General features: G+C 37.8%; 1 protein-coding gene across 7 annotated transcripts in view; it reads right to left on the reverse strand.

Moving 5' to 3' along the window:
• The window catches only part of SLC8A1 (solute carrier family 8 member A1), a 510067-nt gene that overhangs the window by 433925 nt on the left and 52448 nt on the right, over nt 1-23694 (reverse strand). For 5 of the 7 annotated variants that reach the window (XM_078149489.1, XM_078149488.1, XM_078149485.1 and 2 more), the window contains exon 1: nt 2662-3282. The exons of 1 other annotated variant lie outside the window; for it this stretch is intronic. The gene's annotated coding sequence lies outside the window, so the exon portion shown is untranslated. Of the gene's footprint in view, nt 1-2661; nt 3284-23694 lie in introns of those variants that run through there. One more of the 7 variants, XM_078149486.1, reaches the window with a different exon arrangement.

Consider the following 23694-nt stretch of genomic DNA (forward strand, 5'->3'; position numbering starts at 1 on the left):
TTCTTCCTCCACCCTCCCCCCCCAAACAACAACAACAACAAAACCTTAGTAAGCTTGAAAAATCAATTAATAAAACACAGCAAATAGTCCTCTATCATTACTAACCACAGCTCCCTTCTTTCTAGTTTTTATTTGGAACTAAAGCCCTGTAATTACTATGCTTTCTCTTTTGCATGGGCAATAGGGTCGCTGGCTATTCTTTTCTCATCTGATCTCTCCCTTAAAAAAAAAAGAACAAAGATAAGCTTTCATATTCCTGTAATGGGTTTGTCTTCCCATCCATCCCAAGCTTTCAGGACAACACAGCTAGAAGAAGACTTATTGTCATGGACCCTGTATTATGTGTTCCATCCTCCAGTGAGGTTCTTCATGTGTGCACCAGTTCATCAACAAATGACAGCTTACCACTGCCCAACCTTTCTTTCCTTCTCCCCTGGGAATTAATTGCTCTATTTCTTATGAAAGACCAAAAAAAAAAGCTGTTAGGAAAGGTTAAGGCTTCTTTCATCCTCATACTAAAGAGGGTAATTCTTAGCTAAAAATGACTCTGAGCTAAATGGACCATTTTTTTTTCCAAACAGAATTTATAAATCTCATTTCTCTCTCTTTCATTAAACTAAATAGGTCTTCTCCCACCCTGTCACTCACGAAATCAAGCAAAGCCCTAGCTAGTTCTGCCTTCCTCCCACTGCCACACACATCTAACCCACAAATTGAGTAAGACAGCCAACCCAGAGAGCTGGATCCAAGTGCCACAGGATTTGAAAGGGGAACTTAAAACCAATCACCCTTGTTCTGGCTCCCTTTTCATATCCTAAATGAATGAGAACCTCAGCCAGATTTCCCTTCCTCTTTCCCTGAATTGCTGCTGCTGCAGTAGCAGCTCTCTGAAGTAGTCTGTATGTGTGTGTGTGCCTGATCCTGTGTGTTTGCAGGCTGAAAAAGAGTGTGTGTGGTTGGGTGTGTAATGGGGGAGGAGAGTAGGAATAAAGAGCTATTGCTTTCTGAAAATCCCAAAGTCTCTCCCATCTCACAGAGGAAAATCTTCACAGAGAGAAACAAAATGCACAAGTGTGCATTTTTAATTGCCTGCATCCAGTTTAACTTTCACAAACCCTGTCCTTAATGAACTAGTGCATTTTGAAATAATTTATCTTGGATTGGTTCAAGAAATTCACTCAGTGAAATTCAATCAGAATGTCCACCTGCAGGGCTTCCTCTCTTCATAAGGATGCCATTAGCGGCTCCAACAGGTCTAAGTAAAAATAAATAAATAGGTTCCCTCACTATCACCCTCTTCCCAAATTCTCCCTCCCTCTCTCCCTCTCTCTCCAAAGTTTGTACTGTTACAGCATTCACAACCACAAGTGGCTAGCTGGAGAAAAGGACTGATGTGTGTGCCTATGTGTCTGTGTGTAGGGAGGTCATACCACTATGTGGAGCAAAGCCTGAGTTTCTTCTTAAGTAAAATGAAGGCAATATTCACATATCTCTGGATCACTCCACTGTCCTCCCTCTAAATCTCCGAGTTCCCTTTATCCCCAAGTCAACCACTGACACCTCGGTGGAGAGGGAAATACGAATGGCTATTCTAAGCCATTCATCAAAGGGCTAGCAGCATGCAGCAGAGAGGGAATACAAGAAATTGCATAGAAGCAGCAGCTTGATTTCTCAGCCCACCCTTCCTGAAATAAAAATCTTCTAGTTCCTCCTTCCGTAGGCAAAACCTTTACCAAGAAGTATGTACCCTGATCACAGAATCCATCCAATACCATTTCCCTCTCAGCCCGCTGTGCCCCAGTGACTGATCATGTGTGCATAGCTCAGCTTGTAAAGTTCCCTTCTGTTCTCCCCGGGGAAGATGTCAGAGAGAGAGAGAGAGAGAGAGAGAGGAGAGAGAGAGAGAGAGAGAGAGAGAGTGTGTGTGTGTGTGTGTGTGTGTGTGTGTAAAATTCCCAACTCAGATCATGGCATAATACATAACCAAGGACCCTTCAGCCTGCTTTCCTGCAATGTTTCTTTGCTTTCCATCTTCTCTGACTCCTGCCACACCTCCAGTCTTTCTATCATCATCTCGTTCTCCCCCCCACCCCCCACACACTCTCCTACTGCTACCCCAGCCCCATGGAATACTGGAGCCCAGTTTCCGTTTAACAGAGGGTGCTGGGAACCTGGGGTTGGGGGTGGAGGGAGACCCCCAGAGAAGTGGCTGAGAGCTGGGGGTGCGGAAGACTGCATAGAGACTTGGTTTTGCACTTCCCCTGCATTAAGGGTGGGCTCACTCCCTCGCCTAGCTCTGACTCGCCTGAGCTCAGCCAGAGATTCGCAGGATGCTGCATCTTTCCTGCTCCCCACTTCTCATTTGCAGCCAGCACTGACAGACAGACACAAAACAGATAGACAGAAGAAACGCACATACACACACCCATCAGATACACACGCCCCAACGTTACTACCTGAGAAATCCAGGAGAGCCACCACATTTTTTTAATGTTCTGCTGTATAAAATACTGGCAATAAGAATGATGATGAGGCATGGGGGGTTGGGGGGAGGCTAGGGCAAAGGGAATAAAAATGCAATATTAACGGGAGCTATGACAAAATAAAAGACAGTTCATGCCAGGATTCCCTTCTGGCTGCCTCCCCACCGTGTGATCCTACCTGCTTTTGTGGGGGGGCGTGATTGCTTTTTTTTTTCCTTCCAGGGTGCGTTTCTCCGCGGTAGTAGGAAAGACGCCTCGCTCCCTCCTTTAAATAGATCCCGATCAGGAAGAGATAGCCTTGATCATGTTTGTTGGGAAAACACAAAGCCCAGACACCCCAGGAAGACTCCCATGCACAGCGGGCTAGAGCAGCAGCGGCAGAGGCGAACCGCGGCGGCGGCGGCGGCGGCAGCGGCAAATCCTGTGTGCTGGGGAAGAGGAAACACACACGCGAGCGCGCGCGCACGCACACACACTCACACACACTCTCTCTCTCTCTCTCACACACACACACACAAACACACACACACAGGCACTCACTCACTCACACATACATACACACACGCACACACAACCACTAGCACTCGCACCCGCCCGCTGCGATCAGAGAAAGCGCAGCAGCAGCAGCAGCAGCAGCAGCAGCTCGCGGAGGAAGAAGTGCGAGGCGCTCTCTCCTCTGGTGCCCTTGAAGTTGTGCCTCATTCTCTGCTGCTCAGCTCACCGGGAAAAGGAGGCGGCGAGCAGCCGAGGGAAGCCGGCGGAGCCCCGGCGCCCGACTTCTCCCCGCCTCTACTATCTCCCTCCCTCCGCCTCATGCACACACCCCCAGCGCAGCCTCTGCTCCGTTGGTCGGAGCTAGAGAGTGTGTGGAGTGCGCGGCCACTTGCGTGCCCTCCTCCCTCTGTCTCTCTATCTCCCCTTGGGGCTGCCTACTGTTCAGAATATTTTCCGGTTTTTTAGGCTTTCAGATCGAGGGAACAGCCGCTCACTCTCGCAGTGCATCATGGCTGGATGCCAGTCTGTTCATCAACAGCTAGACCCTCCTACACTATTGATTACCCGCTACAAATCTACTCCAACTTTTTTATTTTTTTTTTAATTTACCTCTTCGCTCTATCCACCTTTGCCCCACAACCCGCTCCAGGTTGCCTTCTTCACTCTGAACTCTGAAACAACAGACCTATGTTTCCTCCATACTCTTTGTTTCTTCTGGCTAAAGGAAACCCCAGGCACGCACTAGCATTCACTGTAGCTACATGCATGCAAGATCTGGAGATGGGGCATGGATGCCGTCTGGCTCCCTCCCTCCTTTTCGCCACATGTGGGAGATGGACGCCTGCATCCTAGCGGATGCTGATGCTGTCGATAGGGGGTATTCCCCTAGCCAAGAGCTCTGAGAGAATCTCCTGGCTGGTATTTCCCTCGGAGAATGCAGCTCACCTGGGAATAAAGACGGCGGCGGCTGCTGCTGCTGCTGCTGCTGCTGCCGCTGCCGCTGCCGCCTCGCAAGGAAGAGAAGGTAGCTTTTAAAATTAGGAGGCAAAAGCCGAGGGGAAAGCTGAGCCTACCTATAGCCCAGTTGGGAGCCACAAACTGAAGGTGTATGAACCATACCCTTTGCCATGTTGAGATAGTCCTTTTAAGAAATAACTGCAATTCATGATAATTAAAACGCAATGCCAATGTTCTTGACACCTCATTAATCTTTGCAACAGCTTGACATTGTAATATGGGACATGTGTTATTTCCTGGTTTCCAAGGGGGAAAGGGGGCTAAGGATGGAGACAGGAACTTAGAGAACCAGAGGCAAAAGTGGAGATGGAAACGTTAACTACCTTGCTCTTGGTGGAGTTGTCTACCTTTTTTTTTTTTTAAAGGGAATGCTTATAGAAATAGGAAAGCATGAAGTAGTGAACTACACTGCATCTCCACTGTTACCCTTCTTCCCAGTTCAGTAGCCCAGGTGATTTAGTGGGGATATTGACTTGTAGTGATGGTAGTCTTTGTTCAAAGAGTAAAGCAGGAATCCTGTGTATGTGTGTGAGAGAGAGAGAAAGAGACAGACAGACAGACAGACAGACAGAGACAGAAAGAGACAGACTGAGATAGGGAGGGAGGCAGAGAGAGACCAAAAGACAGAGACAGTAAGAATTTAAATAAATACACACACACACACACACACACACATACACACACACACACACACAAACCATGACCTACTTACTCATAGCCATTATCCAATAAAGATTTCAGCAACAAGAATCCCTATGTAAGGTTGGACCCAGGCTTCTAATGGGATTATAGATTCAGAAGGAGGTTTAGAGCTTTTATGATCCAATCTCCTCATTTTAAAGGTCAGAAAACTCTAGCCCCAAGAGTTCAAATGACTTGTCTTACTTGGTCACAAACAGCTGGCAAGTGCAGATCTAGTACTAGAAAAATCACTCCCATTTATCTAACATTTTGAGATTTGTCAAGCGCTTTACTGGCAATAACCTTGTGGGATAAAGTGTATGAGTAGGACCATCCCCATTATACAGAAGAAACTAGGAATCTAAGAGGTTGGATATCATGCTTCTGGTCACACAAATTCAAAGTCAAGTTTCTGGACTTCAAGTCCAGCAGTTTTTCTAGTAAATCATACTGTCTAGTTAGACCTCTTGACTCTGAGATGATCTACTCTTTGTAGATCCACCTCCCTGTAGTCCACCTCCCACCTCCATCCTCCATTACCAGGCCCCTCCCTTTATCTATAACTCTTCTCTATGGAAGTGATTGAAATTATTTCAACACATTTTTTTTAAAAAAATAACTGATCAGCCAGTTAAGTCAATAATTCCATGTCAAAGTCAATAAACATTTTTTAGTCAATGGGTTGTCTGAAAATAGACACATAACCTATTTAAGAGGCTATTGGATGTTCATGAATTTCTGGACCAAATCTCTATTTTTAATGTCGTTGGTAAGTATCCTCAGCCAAAAATGCTCTACTGCTCAATACAAGAGAAATGTGGGGGGCAGCTAGGTGGGGCAGTGGATAGAGCACCGCCCTGGATTCAAGAGGACCTGAGTTCAAATAAGGCCTCAGACACATAACACTTACTAGCTGTGTGACCCTGGGCAAGTCACTTAACCCCATTGCCTAGCAAAAAAAAAAAAAGAGAGAAATGTAAAAGGCAGACATCTCATTCACACCCTTTTTAGGGCCCACCAGCAAAAACAGGGAGAATTGAGCTGATTTTTAAATGCTTCCTTCCAAGTGTGATTTGGCAAAACGAGTAGTGGATATTGAGTTGAAAGACCTCATACAGTACAGAAAAAAAAATGCAGGTGTTCAAATCCTCATTCTGCCCTCTGTTGTATGACCTCAGGCAAGTCTTTTTGACTTTTCACCTTCTATCATCTCATCTATAAAATGGGGGGATTGGAATAGATGGTTTCTAAGGTAACTTCCAGCTCCTGGATCCTGTGAGTCTAAGACCTGAGTCTAGCTTTTGGTCTGGGACATTATTTCTTGCGGTTTCAACTTCCTAATGTGTAAAGCTACACTATTGAACTGCTTAAGTTCAATACCTGGAACCTTGGAAAGATCAAATTAGATAATGTAGATAAAATGTTTTATCTCATAATGCATTATGTAAATGCAAAGCATTATTATGATTTTAAAAAATAACAAATTTCTGAATTATACAGTTTAGGGGAAATATGAAAGAAGTGTCTTATTGCAAATAATCTTCTAGAAAGGGTGAAACCCATCGGCAATATAAAATGTTGATATTATGGAATAGTTATTGAAAGTTCAATGTGTTAAGTGTCGTGAACATAACTGACATCGAGTCTCAGTTTTTTAGGTGCTTGTATTCTACTTTGGGGCAGCTAGGTGGCATAGAAGTTGGAGTGCCACACCTAGACCAAGCAAGACTCAACTTCATGAGTTCAAATGTGGCCTCAGACACTATTAGCTGCGTGACCCTGAGCAAATCACTTAACCCTGTTTGCCTCAGTTCCTCATCTGCAAAATGAGCTGGAGAAGGAAATGGCAAACCATTCCAGTATCTTTGCCAAGAAAACTCCAAATAGAGTCACAAAGAGTCGGCAGGATTGAAACTATTAAACAACGTTCCTTATTGGTAAAATGACAGGGTGAAACTCGAGGGAAGGACCTCAGAAGTTCCTAAAAGTTTTGTGTCTATGATTCTAGGGTCTCTATAACTGCTAGTACTCGTTTCCTAAATACCTTGCATTTCAAATCCTTGTATTTCTTTTAATTTATTCTCTCTATAGCCCGTATATATTTATATGTGTATATAGTACTTCCTCTCATAGGATGTAAGCTTTCTGAGACTAGAGATTATTTCTTTTTTCATTTGTTTGTTTTTATATCCCTACAACCTGGCACAATGCCTGGCACATAGTAGGAATTGAATAAACACTTGTTGAGTAATTTATTACTGATTCAAAGTCCATTTGTCAATTGCATACTGATTCAAAGTCCTTTCAAATCCTCCTTCTACTCTGATTCCTGCATCATTACTTAAGCCCTACTACTTATTTCCTAAAGGTATAACAAGGTAAAGACCTCAAACTTGTTAAAATACTACTCCCCCTCAAAGCACAATCTACAGATGTGGTAACTCGAAATGTAGTAACCAAATTAACTTCTTGAAATTACAAAACTCAATTCTGCCTCCACAGGGCAAAATCACAGGATGGAAACAATATCTGCGACACAGACAGGGGAGGAAGAGTTTGCAGTATATATTTTTTAAAGTGCAACAATGTCACTATAACCAATATTCTATTAAAATGGATCCCACAGCTATTACTGTATCCTAGTGATTAGTGATACATACTTTATTGATCTGATTACAAAGAAGTCTCTATAGTAAATAACTCAGTAAAGGAATACAGGAAGTGTTTTCTTCTCTCCGAGAAGTATCTTGTGTTTTTTTCTTTGTTGTTTGGTTTTTGTACTTTCTAGGAAAAACAATCAAAGAAAGAAACAACTGAGTCTGTGCTATTTGTCTTATCTTTGGGACAGCACATGGGTCTCTTAATAGTCCTTTTGCTTAGCTATTAAATAAAAATGTCAATTTCAACTCCACAGTCCTATCCCCATCTAAAACATTTCAATAACCACTGCACACTGCAAATCTTCCCTCTGAGGAATGTGGGTGGTAGGAGGGAGTCCTATCTAAGCTCTCAAATAACCCATGGCAGCTAAAAATAAATCGCTGGGCAAAAATATGTAATTTGGAGTAGGAAAAGAGTGGGAGTAAACATGTAGCAACATCTTTTCCTTTGTATTGTCCAATCATTTCCCTTTTTTCTTCTTTTCATTATTCATCTTCCTTTTTTTTTAATCTACAATTTTACTACAGAAAGGGGCTGGGAACAAGTTCAATGTCAAATTAAGCTCCTAGAGAGTGAGAATGAGATGATGAGTAATTATAACCAAGTTCTGCTATAGCAAAGGAAGTAGCTGTCCTGAGGAGTTGGTTTTAGAAGATTGTTTTTTTCTCCTCTTAAACAGATTTTTTCAAAGAAATTGCACATAACTTCATTATCACTGGACCATGGACTTATCAACAAACTGGAACCCAACATAGAATTCATTCAACAAACATTAAAGAACTATGTAATGCTCAAGGCACTGCACTAGAGATGGTGATACAGAATAACCAGTTCCCTCTCTCCCCCTTACTACAAAAGTAATAATAGTCCCTGCCCTCAGTGGTTTACATCCTACTGAGACAAAAGGAAATCCCCCTAAATATTATGAGTTACAGCAGAGGATCAGTTGAAGTTCATGAAAACATACACTTCAGTCGTTTCAACAAATCTCTCCACTAAGACAGTTTGTGATATATGGCTTTCTCATTGTTCCTGCAACTGGACCCGCAGCCCATTAGAATCATTGGAAGCACTCAATTGTTTTGGTAGAATCAACACTTCAGTGTTAGGAAGCTTTGAAGGAGGTTGAATCAAAAATACCTAAGGAAAAGAGCTTATACGTAGGAGTACATTAATAAATGCCCGTTGATAGCTAGGTGGCAGAGTGGATAGAGCACTGGCTCTGGAATCAGGAGGAACTGAGTTCAAATCAGACCTCAGACACATAACACTTACTAGCTGTGCGACGCTAGGCAAGTCACTTAACCCCAATTGCCTAAAAGCAAAAAAAAAACAAAAAAAAAACCCTTGGAAGATCCCGAAAATAGTAAGAATCTACGAACTACGCACTTAGAAAGCAGTAGCTATGTGTACTGGTGTAGTAGTAATGGCCTGGAGTCAGAAAGATCAAATTCAAATCATCTCTCAGATACTTCCTAGTTTTATGACCCTGGAAAAGACACTTAACCCACTGGTACCTCAGTCTCCTCATCTATAAATTTATAGGGTTGGACTTGATGACTTTTAAGGTCTCTTCTAGTTCTAAGTACTGAGTTCTTATGAATTGAGGCATTCTAGAAACTCATTGGAGACTGTGCTGAGGTGAGCTTTGAAATTAAAATCTTAAAAAGAAATCCCAGAGAAGAAAAATCTCAGTGCCTTTTAGTTTTGCTTTAGAATTTTTAGGGCAATGCACCAAAGAGGTGATAATACATTTTTATTCCTAGATGTTCTACCTCTTACTCAGAATACTTGAAGTAGTTAGTTCAGTTAATATTTTTTTCATTTCCCCCCTACCTGCTTGCACTTTTTTCGATTTTTATCATGCCCTCAAAAACCTCATTGTCCTCAAAGATCGAGTCAGCCTTTGTACTCACACTCCATCAGTACCTTCCGTCCCTGGGACCCAACTGATTAGAGAGCAGAGTGAAGAGCTTCTCCCAAAACTCCATTTATGGAGGTACCTCAGCCAGCCATCTCTTCATTTCCCATCTTGCTAAGCTTCTTTGACTTCTCCATCATGCTCTTAACGGGATATCTTCCTCCCTCCCCACTTTCCAGCTTCCTTTGGGATGTTGGCTTTCCCATTAGACTCTAAATGGAGGAACTGTCTTTTTTTCATTTTTATCCCCAGAGTTTAGCACAGTGCCTGGCACAAGGAGGTACTTAATAAATGTTTATTGACTGATTGACTCTCTCGTTTTGACCAGGTTTGTCATAGGGAACTCCCAGTAATGAACTACCAATTCAGATTTACAGTTGCTCAGTAGCTTATAATGGTAGAGATGGGGCTTCTAAACACCTCAGTGCTTATGTGAATTGTTTGGAGTCAAACAATCTGTATATGCCAAAGGTGGAACTTGAAACCAAGTTCTCCTGACTATGAAGTCAATTCTTTATCCTTTATACCATACTCTCTCCCATACCCATTTTAAAGATTGGCTGGGGGAACAGAAATGGTTTACCCAAAATGATACATCTAGTCAGTGGTAAAGGCAGGAGTAAAACATGGGTAATGTGACCAAATCTAGTGCTTTTTCTATGCAGGTGTCTTAAAAATGGAGGGGAACAGGCTGTTCGGGGAGACTTAGAAATACTAGCCAGAATTGTTAAGCTTTCTTTGTCCTTCATAATGTCTCCTTAGTTATTCCATTGAAGATCAAATGGTCTAGTACCTTTAGCAAAGAAAACTATTTGAGCATATCATTAGCCAACTGCATTTGTCTAGCCAACTGCATTTGTCAGTAGGTAAGGATAGATTCTCATTGGCTGTTCCTGATTATATGATTCAGGATGGATTATATACGGAGTCTTAGAAGTTACCCTAAAAAGATACGGCAGACCTGAGCTTAGGTGAACTGGAAAGGTTTGGTATTTTCCCTTCTAATTTCTTTCGTTTCTACATAAGTGAGCTCTAGTTTATGATCTAGGATAATAACACTGCCCTCACCATTGATGTGGGTCCTTGGTTATCTATTTTGCTCTATTAATTTATGTCATGGCTTTCATAAATCAGAAGAGTCCCTCTGACTATTCAGAAAACATATATTGCTTACAGGAAAAACCACAGGCCAATGTCTAAACAAATATGAACTAGTTGAGAATAGTCACATTCTTATGTTACAGTGACAATAGCATTCTTTTCATCTCCAGTGCAAAACGACATATCATATGCTTGTAGAACTCCCTCCAGGAGTTTCATCTCCCTCGTCCCAAATTGGGTCCCTTGGGAAAACAACTGTTACCTCAGGTTCACAGGAAGTCCATGGGTCTTTGCTCCTAAAACTATAGCTCATGAACCTCCCAAAGATGTGCTTAGTTTGAATAGTCAATAGGTAGACAATATGAACTCAAAGCAAAGGAATTTACTAAAATGGAATCATTATAACAATTGCTATAAAACATTCTCCCTATAGATTTGTGGAGTACTCTTCCACAAACACATCAGTTCGAGAGTGGGCAAAAACTTAGAGAATCCTAGTGTAGAGAACATATTTTACTCAAGTCAACCCGCTCCTCTAGACACCTCCAGTATCAAATGGCTCTAATATTCTTTCCTTTATCATGATGTCTTCATACTGCTCTTCTAAGTTTTAATAGCTTAAAACTCTATTAAGAATTTTGAAATACTCTATATGTTTTTTGATCAAGAAAATAATGAAATTGTCAGTGATAGAGTAACACAGTGTCTTGCACATAGTAACTGTTTAGAAAGTGTTTTTTTTAACTAACAGACTAACTTTTAATATAAACTAATAGTGTGACCCTAAGCAAAACATAAAGACTCACTAGTACCCCCAATGACTACAAGTTACAGATGGTGAATGTTTTTGTTGGGGGGAAAAAGGAGGGATCCTGATCTGCTATTTCATCATGGTGGGGAACTCCTTATGAGGAAAATTTCTTTGTAAATGTAAATCAGCAACTGTTCTGAAATGTCTGTTTCCAAAGTACCCTTTGGAAGTAAACTTCATTATTCACTTTAGGGACAGAAGTTGAGCTATGGATCCTTTCAGTGGATTTGTAAACATAAACATTGAAATAACAATTGATTGATAGGAAGGCTGTTGCTGTTGTTGCATCATGTCAGTCATGTCTGACTCTTCATGACCCCATTTGGGGTTTTCTTGGCAAAGATACTAGAGTGCTTTGCCATTTATTTCCTTCTCCAACCCATTTTACAGATGAGGAAATAGAAGCAGACAGAGGTTAAGTGACTTACCCAAGGTCACACATTAAGATTGTGTTTGAGGTGACTTTGAACTCAGATCGTCCTGACTCTGCTTCCAGCACTGTACCACAAAGATGTATCCAGAAAGACAAATACTTCCATGTCACACAAAATGTTAAGAAACCCTTGTCTATATCATCTCAGTTGAAATTCAGGTAAATGTTGTAGGCCTACTTTTTCAGGTACATTTTTAGAATTCTCTTACAAAAAATGATATAGAACAGGATTTTCTGTCTGCTGTTCTCCTTGATAAAAAGTCGCCCATTAGTGTTAGAATTGTATTGTGACTTTCTAAAATTTGCTTTTATACATATAAAAACTTTGACATGTAACTGGGGATTTTTTGCAAAGAATTTTTCTTTCAGAAATAGCAGCCTTCCAGATTTTCATGTCTTCTGTGTTTGAACTGGCCTGGCCTGTTCCCAAATGGGGCAGAGTTTACCTAAGAAATTGTGGAATTTTTAAACAAGCTACACCCAAACACATATACACAAAATGCTTTAAAATTTTAATTCATTCAGAAACTGACCCAACCCAGCAAATCTGAAGCTCATAACAATCTTTCATAAGATAATTTTTTTCTCTTTTGACCCATTTTACATATGAATTCAGGAGGAAGTTGCATGACTGGATACTTTTCATATTTTAGATAAAGGGTGCAGAAATAAAGTCTCTTTCTTTGACTTTTTTATCTGGCTTTCTGATATCTCTTGAAAGAAATCTTTTTAGTTGATGTATGAACTAACCACTGCATATTAATTAATGACAGATATTCATCTTTGACAAGTTTAATCCTGATCTAACATTAATGGGGCTTTCCACATAGTATCTCCTAGCATAACATAGACATTTGAAATTATTATTAACTTGTTTAATAGAAAATGGTGACCATGTTTTTCAAGTTGACAAGAGCATTTTTTTAAAAAATAAAAATAAAAGCCTTTCTACAGATTAACTGAATTGATTTTGAAAATAATTTTCCACCACTTCTTATACTTCTTTTTTTTTGCATAAAGCAAATACAACCTATTATAAATGCTATACATGTACAAGAAGTTTTTTTTTTCTTTTGTAAATCTTAAAAGTGTTTCCTCCAGATTCACACTAGGATAGCTTTGTATTAATTTTTCTATTGTAAATATTGCTTTTCAGGGTCTGTGGATTTATTCATTCACTAACTTGCTCAACAAATGTGTAGTAATTCCTGTAATTCCTGTTATCAAATGAGATAACATCTTTAAAGTGCTTAGTGAGGTACCTGGCACATAGCAGGCACTATACAAATGCTTATTTCTTGCTCTACTAACCTACTCTACTAATCTAGAGAAGTTCTACAGACAAATAAGATATGGTCCTTGTCCTCAAAGAACCTACAGTCTAATTGGTGGTGGTGGTGGTGGGGAAATAAACGGATCCTCTACTAAGCAATAGATGAGAGAATTTTAAAAATCTCCACGATTAAGAAATATACTGGAAATTGAGGGGATACCCATCAATTTGGGAATGACCAAACGGGTTGTGGTATATCATTGTGATGGAATACATCTGTAAGAAACAATGAGCGGCTTGAGCATAGAAAAACATGGAAAGGCTTGCATAATGATTAAGAGTGAAATGAGCAGAACCAAGAGAATATTGTATACAGTTAATAGTAGTATCATTTGAAAAATAACTGTGAATGGCTAAGTTATTCTGAGTGTCATAAATATTCAAATCAACTACATGGAAGAATGGAAGATGCTATCCACCTCCAGAGAAAGAACTGATAAATAAAAGTAGGCATAGTGTGGTTTTATGTATGCACATACATACATATATGTGTATGCATATATGTACATATACACATGCATATATATATATGTGCATGTGTGTATACATATGTGCATACACACATACATATGTATGTGTATGTGTGTGTGTGTGTATAGGAAATCTGTGTCAGATGGTGGCCTTCTCTAGTGTGGGGTAGGGAAGGAGGGAGATATTTTGGAACTTAAAATATAGTACAAATAAATTAAATAAAATTTAAAAAAATTAAAAAGTATTTATTGAGCAATTATATTGCTGATCTCAGGATCAGTCAAGGACTTCAAGCATGAGTAGAGAATCTTGAAATCCCTATATAATTTCTGAATCCCCATTAAATTTTGTCACCTTTCACCCTGAAGTTCATATGGAGGCCTATAGAATAGAGGGTGGGGATATGTGGTAGAACCTACACAATGCAACAGTAGATTTTCCATACTTTTATCTTTTATCTTGCCTGGATCATTAGTAGCTCCTGGGGACACTGGGGCAATGTCTTTGAATGATGTTAGAAAAGGAATGAATTCAGCAGACGTACAGATTTCACTTTTCATATCCCATGGATTTTCAGATGAAGCAATTCCTTACCCGTATCTCTCTTCCCAGCTATCATCCATATTCACATGATTAAATAGAAATCTTTTATAATGGTGGAGGAAAGAAAGTGGAGACAACTAATACGTGCCTAATAAATGTTGTTGTTTGAGGCTTTCACCAGGCCATTTGTTTTATTGGACATAAGTCATCCCACAATATACTTGAATCCACATAGTAATCAGCAATATCATAATTAGAATCTATAATATGAATCCCACTGGATGGGACTCAGATGGCTCTGGAGGAGAAAGTGAGGCTGGTGACTTTGCACAGCCCTCCCTCACTCAAATCAAAATCAATTGCAAGTTATGTCATCATCTCCCTGATATCATGGTCCTCTTTGAGAACGAAGGACAAAGCACACCCAACAATATGAATCTTAAGAGTAACCATGGGCGCATTTATAAATGAAGTCCTGACATTTCTGCCTCATAGAATTTCAAAATCTCAGAGTTGGAAGAGATTTTAGAATCAAACTACACCTACCTAGAAAACTTTCAAGAATAGAACTCAGAAGTCAACCAACCTTTTACGAAGACCGTTAGTAAGCAAGAATCCATTATCTCCTGAAGCAGCCCATCCTAATATTGGCTAGTTCTAACTGGATAAGAGTATTTTCCTTTCATTGAGCCAAAATCTTCTCTGTAACTTCCAGCCAGTGTTCCAAATTCTGCCCTCTGAGGCAGAGAAGAGTAAATCCAATCACTCTTCCAAATGATAATCTTTAAAATACTTAAAGACAGTTATTGTGTCCTTCATTAGACTTCATATGAAATCTTATGTTCTTCAAAGTAAGCATCCCCAGTTTCTTCGGCTCCTTATGGTCTGCTTTTAAGGTCTATTCTGACTGCCCTCCTCTTGTTTTCTGTGTATGGATCCACACAAAACAATGTTTTTAAAATATATATAACTTGTTGAAGACTTCTGATGTTGAAACATTACTTTGTAGTCAATGGCATCTTCAGGCAAGCAAAGAATGTTCATAGAGGCAAAGATCGGCAGTCTGGGGTTTTGCGTTTATTCTGGATGATAGTCATACTTCTGATACACAACTTCACAGCACGCCAACCAGAATTTCTTCACCTATTCAAATCTGATCTGATCCTTTAAAAAATGAATATGACGTAATGGAGTATTACTGTGCTATAAGAAATTATGAATGTGAAGAATACAGAGAAACACGGAAAGATCTACATGAACTGATGCAGAATAAAGTAATCAGAGTCAATAAAACAATATATAAAGTTAATACAACGAAGCAAATGGAAAGAACTGCTCCCACAAAAAACTGAAAGTGAATGTTGCAAAATTACAAAGATTAAGCATGACATGAATGAAAAGATATGAGAGACTACCCCCAATCCACTCCTTTGTGGAAGAAGGATGTACATAGGTTTTGCAGATTGCCTGTGTTTTCAGACTTTTTCAATACATTGATCAGTTAGGCTAATGTTTTCCTCCTTTAAAAAAAATACTATTTGTTATATGGGACGGATCTCTGGGAGAGGGAAGGGGAAGGATGTTGAGGAAAACTAAGATGTTGTATTATATCTATATCTACATCTATCTATCTATCTATCTATCTATTATCTATCTATCTATCTATCCATCCATCCATCCATCCATCCATCCATCCATCTATCTATCTATCTATCTATCTATCTATCTATCTATCTTTCTATCTTTCTATCTATCTATCTACATCTCAATAAAAACTTTAAAAAAGAGTATAAATCCCTTGATGGCAGGGCAGGGCAGTCTTTTTGCATTTACTTGTATCTTCAGCATCAAGCATAGAATCTGGTCCATTGTAAGCACTTTATAAATGCTTGTTGGCTTCTAGCCAGTATATTAAAAACTTCTTTTTCAGTTTCTGCAGAAATTTATAAAAATAAATATTTTCTTTTCTAAAAAAGTCAATATAATATTCTGTCAATCAGCAATCATTTTCTGAGTATTTGCCATGCCCCAAGTGCTTTGTTAGGTGTTGTCTTTGTTAAAAGAAATATAAAAACATAATCTCTGCATCAATAAGCTTACAGTCTAGCTGGAGAGACAAACATATGTGTGGAAGCTAATGAAAAATAAATTTAGTGCAATTCAACAAGTATTTAATAAGCATCTACTATGTTTTGGGTCATGTCAGTACAAAGATTTTTTTAAAAGCTGTCATTAAAAAGCTTATGTTTTACTGAGGGAAACAACAAATATACACAGAAGTAAATAAAAAATAAATAAGAAACAAATTCAAAGTAATTTTTTTCCTGGGGTGAGGAAAGAGAACATAAACAAATGCTTTATTTTATTTTTTGTCTTTCTTTGTATTCCCAGCACTTAGCACAGAGATTTGTACCTTTAAGACTTCTTTTTAAATTTATTTATTTATTTAGCTTTAGTTTTCAATAATCACTTCTATAAGATTTTGAGTTCCAAATTTTCTCCCCATCTTTCCCATCCCCTTGCCCCAAGATGGCATGTAAATTGATATAGGCTCAAAATATATATAAATATTACACTTATTTTCACATTAGTCATATTGTAAAGAAGAATTAGAAGCAATGGAAGAAACCACAAGAAAAAAGACAAAAAAAGAGAGAGAAAGCAAACAATATGCTTTGATCTGCATTCACACTCCATAGTTCTTTTTCTGGATGTGGGTAGCATTTTCCATCATGAGCCTTTTGGAGTTGTCTTAGATCCTTGCATTACTAACAAGAGATAAGTCTATCAAAGTTAGCCATCATACAATGTGGCTGCTACTGTGTATAATGTTCTCCTGGTTCTGCTACTTCACTCAGCATCAGATCATACAAGTCTTTCCATGTTTTTCTGAAGTCCACCTGCTCATCATTTTGTATAGCACAATAGTATTCCATTACATTCATATACCACAACTTCTTTAGCCATTCCTCAACTGATGGGCATCCCCTCAGTTTCTAACTTTGCCACCACAAAAAGAGCTGCTATAAATATTTTTGCACATGTGGGCCCTTTTCCCATTTGTATGATCTCTTGGGGATATAGACCAAGAAGTGGTATTGCTGGGTCAAAGGGTACGCACAGTTTTACAGCCCTTTGTGCATAGTTGCAAATTTTTCTCCTAAAGACTCCAGCTTCTGGGATAAGAATTCACTATTTGATAAAAAAAAAACTGCCAGAAAAAATGAAAAATAGTATAGCAGAAACCAGGCATAGACCAACATCTTACACCCTATACCAAAACAAAGTCAAAACCTTTGTAGTTTGGACATAAAGGCTGATACTATAAGCAAACTGGGAGAGCAAGGAATAGTTTACCTGTCAGATCTATGGAGAAGGGAAGAATTTATGACCAAACAAGAGATAGAGAACATTATGAAACACAGAATGTATTATTTTGGTTACATTAAATTGAAAAGTTTTTGCACAAAGCCAATGCAACCAAGATTATGAGGGAAACAGAAAATTGGGAAAGAATTTTTACAACCAATGTCTCCGACAGTCTCAGACACACTGTCTCATTTCTAAAAAACATAGAGAACTGAGTCAAATTTATAAGACTTAAAGTCATTCCCCAGTTGATAAATGGTCAAAGGATATGGACAGGCAGTTTTCGGATGAAGAAATTAATGCTATCTATAGTCATATGAAAAAATGCTCTAAATCGCTATTGAGAGAAAGGCGAATGAAAACAATTCTGAGATACCGCATTATACCTATCCGACTGGCTAACATGACAAAACAGGAAAATGATAAATGCTGGAGAAAACACAGGAAAATTTGAACACCAATGCATTGTTGGTGGAGTTGTGAACTCATCCTTGTAGATTCTTAATAAATGTTTATTGACTGACTGACTGACAACTGGAGGATTCAGCGATGGCATTTGGTAGAAGACAGCACTTGACCTGAGCCTCAAAGGGAGCATCAGCTGAATACAACAACAGAAGAGCTATAACAAGTTCTTTTCCTTCTTCTGTGTAGTAAGGAGCAATCACATAGGACTGACCAGAGGTTCAATTTAGGTAATCAAGAATGTGAAAACTGGGGCAACTAGGTGGTACAGTGAATAGAGCACTGGCCCTGGAGTCAGGAGGACCTGAGTTTAAATCCAGCCTCAGACACATAACACTCACTAGCTGTGTGACTCTGGGCAAGTCACTTAACCCCAATTGCCCTCACCTCCCCCCAAAAAATAAAAACTGAATGCAACAGTGCACATACTTCATTGCCCAATAAATGGTACAGAAAATAAACACTGAAAGTATTCAAGACAGAAAGAGAACTCTATGGGCTTAACTAGTTTATAGAGGCTCTCCACATTAGATGTTAGACTATCTTGTTTCCCCATTTAGGTTGTGATCTCATTAATGGCAGGAATCATAATTTATTCTTCTGAATCTATAGGTACTTAATAAATTCTTGCTTTCTGAGTTTTAATCAATTTAATAATTTCTAATGGTGTTTCCTTAGGAGGAGATAATCAACCTATTTACCTTGTACATTTTATTTCAAAAGACCACATGTGATATACAGCATATTTAATCCTTGGACTTACTATACACTATGTGCTTTCTATGCTAGACATGATTACATTGCACCATAAATTCATTTAGAAATTGTTTCAGATAGCCCTGAAGAATTTGAACTGGAGATAGAAAAGCAAAATACATAGGCAGAGGAACTCAGTAAAGGCTGAAAGAAAAAAGATGAATTAATTGAAGAATGAAATAGCACATAGTATGTAACAGAGGCAACTAATTAGTCTTGGGTTGAAAACATTTGAACTGATCACTAGACCAGCTGGTTTATTCAACTATTTAGAACATGGGACTTTATGGCTCAGTTTAGGTCATATGTTTGGTCCTCAAGTGGGCCATTTGTCCTCCATGGCTACAGACTATACCTTAACCTGAACCCGAAATCTTGCAAATATGTACTTTCTTCATGGCAAGATTAAGTAAAAGGCTAAATGTCGGAATGGAGTGATGCAAATCCATCTTCAATGTAGTGATTCACACATAAAGGGTGATATCATAAGCAAATTAAGAGAGCATGGAATAATTTATCTTTTTATAGATAAGAGAAGAATTTAGTGCCAAAGAAGACACGGAGAGCATTACAAAATGTAAAATAGATAATTTTGATTATATAAAATTAAAGTTTTTTTCACAAACAAAATCAATGCAACCAAAATTATAAGGAAAGCAGGAAGCTGGGGGAAAAGTTTTGTAACAATTATCTATGGTAAAAGCCTCATTTCTCAAATATGTAGAGAACTGAGTCAAATTTATAAAAATACAAGTCATTCCACAATTGATAATGGTCAAAGAATATGAACAGGCAGTTTTCAGAAAAAGAAATAAAAGCTATCTATAGACACATGAAAAAATGCTCTAAATCACTATTGATAATAGAAATGCAAAGTAAAACAGCTCTGAGGTACCACCTCATCCCTATCAGATTGGCTAATATGATGAAAAAGGAAAATGTTGGATGTTGGAGGGGATGTGGGAAAACTGGAACACTAATGCATTGTTGGGGGAGTTGTGAACTGATCCAACCATTCTGGAGAGCAATTTGGAATTGTGCCCAAATGGCTATAAAACCATGCATACCCTCTGATCCAGCAATACCACTGCTAGGTCTATATCCCAAAGACATCTAAAAAAGGGAAAAGGACCTGTTTGTAAAAACAGAATATTTATAGGTGTTCTTTTTGTGATTGCTAAGAATTGGAAATTGAGGAGTCAATTGGGGAATTGCTGAATAAGTTGTGGTATATGAAGGTAATGGCATACTGCTGTGTTATGAGAAATGACAAGCAAGATGATTTTAGAAAAACCTGGAAAGACTCAGATGAACTAATAGTAGTGAAGTGAACAGAACCAGGAGAACATTGTATACAATAACAGCAATATTGTTCTATGAAGAACTATGAATGACAGCTATTCTGAGCAATACAATGATCCAAGACAATCCCAAAAGACTAATGATGAATGTATTATCTGCCTCCACAGAATGAACTTATATTGACTGAATGAAAACTGAAGCATGCTATGTTTTCCATATTCTTTCTGTACAAAATAACTGATATGGAAATGTTTTATATAACTGTGCATAACCTATATCTGATTGCTTACTGTCTGGGGGGTGGGAAAGGGGAGGGAGGGACCGAATTTGGAATTCAAAACTTTAAATAAAAATGTTAATAAAAAGCAATGCAGAATGAAAACATATGCTATATTGGTGATGGGTCAATACTATCATGTTTGCATATGAAAGGATGCACTATTATTACTCTATTATAGCTGTTACCCACATGGAAATTATGGTACAATAATATTAAGCCTGAAAGGGAGGAAAAAAGTCTAAATTTTTCTGTTCATTTCCTCAAATAATCTTCTTCTTCTGAACCTAAAACAGTACTAGCTGTTCCCATTGCATCAATTTTAATTTCCTCCAAAAGAATAAGGTACTCTCCAGCCTCTTTGCTCTTTTACAATCCAAGTCTCCCTTAATTAAAGTTCATATGATGTCTTTTTTTTTGTATTTGACATACACCTAAAAAGGTCTGTAATACTGATCTTTATTATTCTTTTCAGAATATTGTATACTTTACATAAATTCCTATTAATTTTATCTGCCTAAAGAAAACAGTTTTGATTTCTTGCATTCCTTGTAGAAGTATCATACTTGAGATCTTGTATTATCATGCTGTCATTATGCCTTGAATTATATTGCTTTGTCATCATCATTCCCATTTTTGTAAAATAATTTCACTGATAAAATGCCACAGAATAAGGCTTTTCTCCTCCAGATGTAGTCACATCACCATGTATAGGTGAAGCAAATTCATTCACCACTTGCTAACCAGGCAAGTCATTGGCCTCTGTGGGCCTCAGTTTCCACATCTGTAAAATGAGAGGGGTCAGATTAGTTCACCTCTGAGTTTTCTTCTAGTTCTAAAATTCTTTGACTGTGTAAGGAACACTCAAAATTTTAGCACAAAGAGAAACCAGACTGACTTGTTCTTTTAATTTAAAATGATGAGTCATTTATAAACTCCACTTTTTTTTGGTCACTTGCAATGCTGTAAATTGTACATTCCAGGGTTAACAGAGTCCTTGTAATTCCCATTTTAGAAAATTCTTTCTTTTGTGGAATTATATTGTTATCAGTTTCTTTTTAAAAGTAATTTATTCCTTTCTTAATTACTTGTCATCTTCCATGTTAAAGATATATTTCCCTTTTACTTAAATAGCTATCCTCACAATCTCTGATAATTATCCACCCAACTCTTTTTTTAAACATTTCATACTTTAGCATTTTTTTTACTTGTTTATTTTTTATTTTCTGTCCTGTATAATGATCAGTATCTGGCAAGTTTAAACTCTTTCTGAACTTGATTTTAAAAAAAATCATATACTTGAATCTTATTATTTTCTCCTTCTTTGTTTTCTATTCATCTACACTGGTTTTTACCTTTAGTTCTTTCTATAGGTTTGAACACTTTTCTCCTATCAGTACTTTTTAAAAATGAAATTTTGCTGTGTGTTTGTTTTTAAATCAGCTACATTAAATCAGCTATAGGTATCCATTTTTTAGTGCCCCCCTCAAAGAAAGCTATCCCTTATAATAATAATTTGTTTTAAAAGAGAAAGAGAAAAAAAATTTCACAAAAATAAGACATCAAAAAGGTTTGATGTTATATGCAATATAAAACAGTCTTAGTTTCCCTGGTTCTGCAAACGAGCTTGATGAGATGACTATTCAAATCTCTTCCTTGGGCAAAGTGTGGTCCATATAATTCAGCAATATGTTTAAATGTTTTGTTGCGATTGTTTTTTCATTTATATTTTTGTAATCATGGGTTTTTTTTGGTTCAGCTTCTTTCACTTTGCATTATTTCATCAGTCTTTTCATACTTCTCTTTATCTATCATGTCATTTGTTTCTTATAGAGCACTTATTAAATACTTTGTGCCAGATCCTGTGCTAATAATATTTCATTACTTTTATGTACTATAATTTCTTAGCCATTCTTCAAACCATGAATATGTTCTTTGTTTTCATTCCTTTGCTACCACACACAAAAAAAGTATTGCTACATGAATTTCGATGCTAGTGTTGTTGTTGCTAATAGGGCCTTTCTTTTAATCTTTGATTTCCTCAGGGTATATGCTCTGCATTAGAATCTCTGAGTCAAAGTACATGGAAATTTAGTCAATCTTTTTTCATAAATCCAAATTATTTTCTCAAAATTCATAGTGTTTTCTTGTTTTTTTCTTATTTCATTCCATTCATAACTTTTTGCTTCCCACTTTTTCCCTTTTTTTCCTTTCCTTTCTCATTTTTCTTTTCCATTAAATTTAGTGTCATATTTCACTCTTGCTCTATATTATAAGCTTAATCAGACTGTCAAGGCTTCCACTGATTTCTACTGCCACACTTCCACATTTTAATATCATCACCCACATAGGTGATACAGTGGACCCTGGGCAAGTCACTTAGCTACTGTCTCCCTCAGTTTTCTCATCTGTAAAGTGGGGACTAAAAATAGCTCCTACCTTTCAGGGTTGTTGTGAGGATAAAATGAGATCATATTTGTAAGGCACTTTGTAAATCATAAAGCACTATATAATAAATGCTAGCAATTATTATTAATTAACAAAGATGCTATCTACACTGTTAGTGGGGAAAGAACAGTGGAAGAACTTTATATAAACAACAACTGAACAGTAAGTCAGAACATCCTGAAAATTATATATATAGAGAGCCATTGATTGCTAAGGTAATACTGAAAGGATATGATATTTCGTTGGGTTTAGGAAATCCTGGTGTGGGCACTTCTTTCACTGAGCCAATAATTTCCAAACAGAGGTGGAAAACTGTATGACCTTGCACCATGCAAAACGTACTAAAACATTAAGAAATGTACCCTTAAGATGGAGACTGACATATTTCAATAGCCTGGGAAGTCATCTGATTTAAGCCAATTGAAACCTGTGAGCTATAATCAATGCTAGACTCGATTAAAAGGACTGTTCACCAAAGAGAATTGTAATAGCAAATGTGATAAAGGCAGGATTTAATGATGAAAGACTGAAGAATTCATGTCAAAATCACATGAATTCAATGCCAAATTATGTAAAGCAAGTGAATCCAATAAAAAGAGGACATATCAAATATATTTTAAGAAAAACTTGAAGATGTAAAACTTTTAGGGATCATCGTATGTCAATACACATAATTATTTCACTTTGTCTCAATTAATTCGTACAGCATTATATTTGATGAACTAAGTTCTTCATTATAAAGTTTCCAGTAATCCAATAAAATCATTAATTTTGTAGGAAGTATTGGAAAAACACAAAGCTTTAAGATTTGGAAAACACTTTACTTATATTATATCATTTGATCCAAATAGTAACATTGTGAAGGACATGCTATTATTGCCTCCATTTTACAAAAGAGGATAGTGAAGTAGAACCTGATTTAGTGGCTAGAGTGTCTTGGAAAAAAGGAGAGCAGGGTTCAAATTCTGCCTCTGACACTTACAAGCTGTGTGACACTGAATAAATGACTTAAACATCCGTTTGTCTCTGGCAATTAAATAATGGTGAGGAAACCAGACCAGTCTAGTTTCATCTGGTCAGATTCAGCTGCTCTGAGTCAACCTAGTGTACATAGAAACACACCTACA

The sequence above is a fragment of the Phascolarctos cinereus genome, unplaced genomic scaffold (assembly GCF_003287225.1).
Source record: "Phascolarctos cinereus isolate Bilbo 61053 unplaced genomic scaffold, phaCin_HiC Scaffold_2;HRSCAF=192, whole genome shotgun sequence".
Classification (NCBI taxonomy): domain Eukaryota; kingdom Metazoa; phylum Chordata; class Mammalia; order Diprotodontia; family Phascolarctidae; genus Phascolarctos; species Phascolarctos cinereus.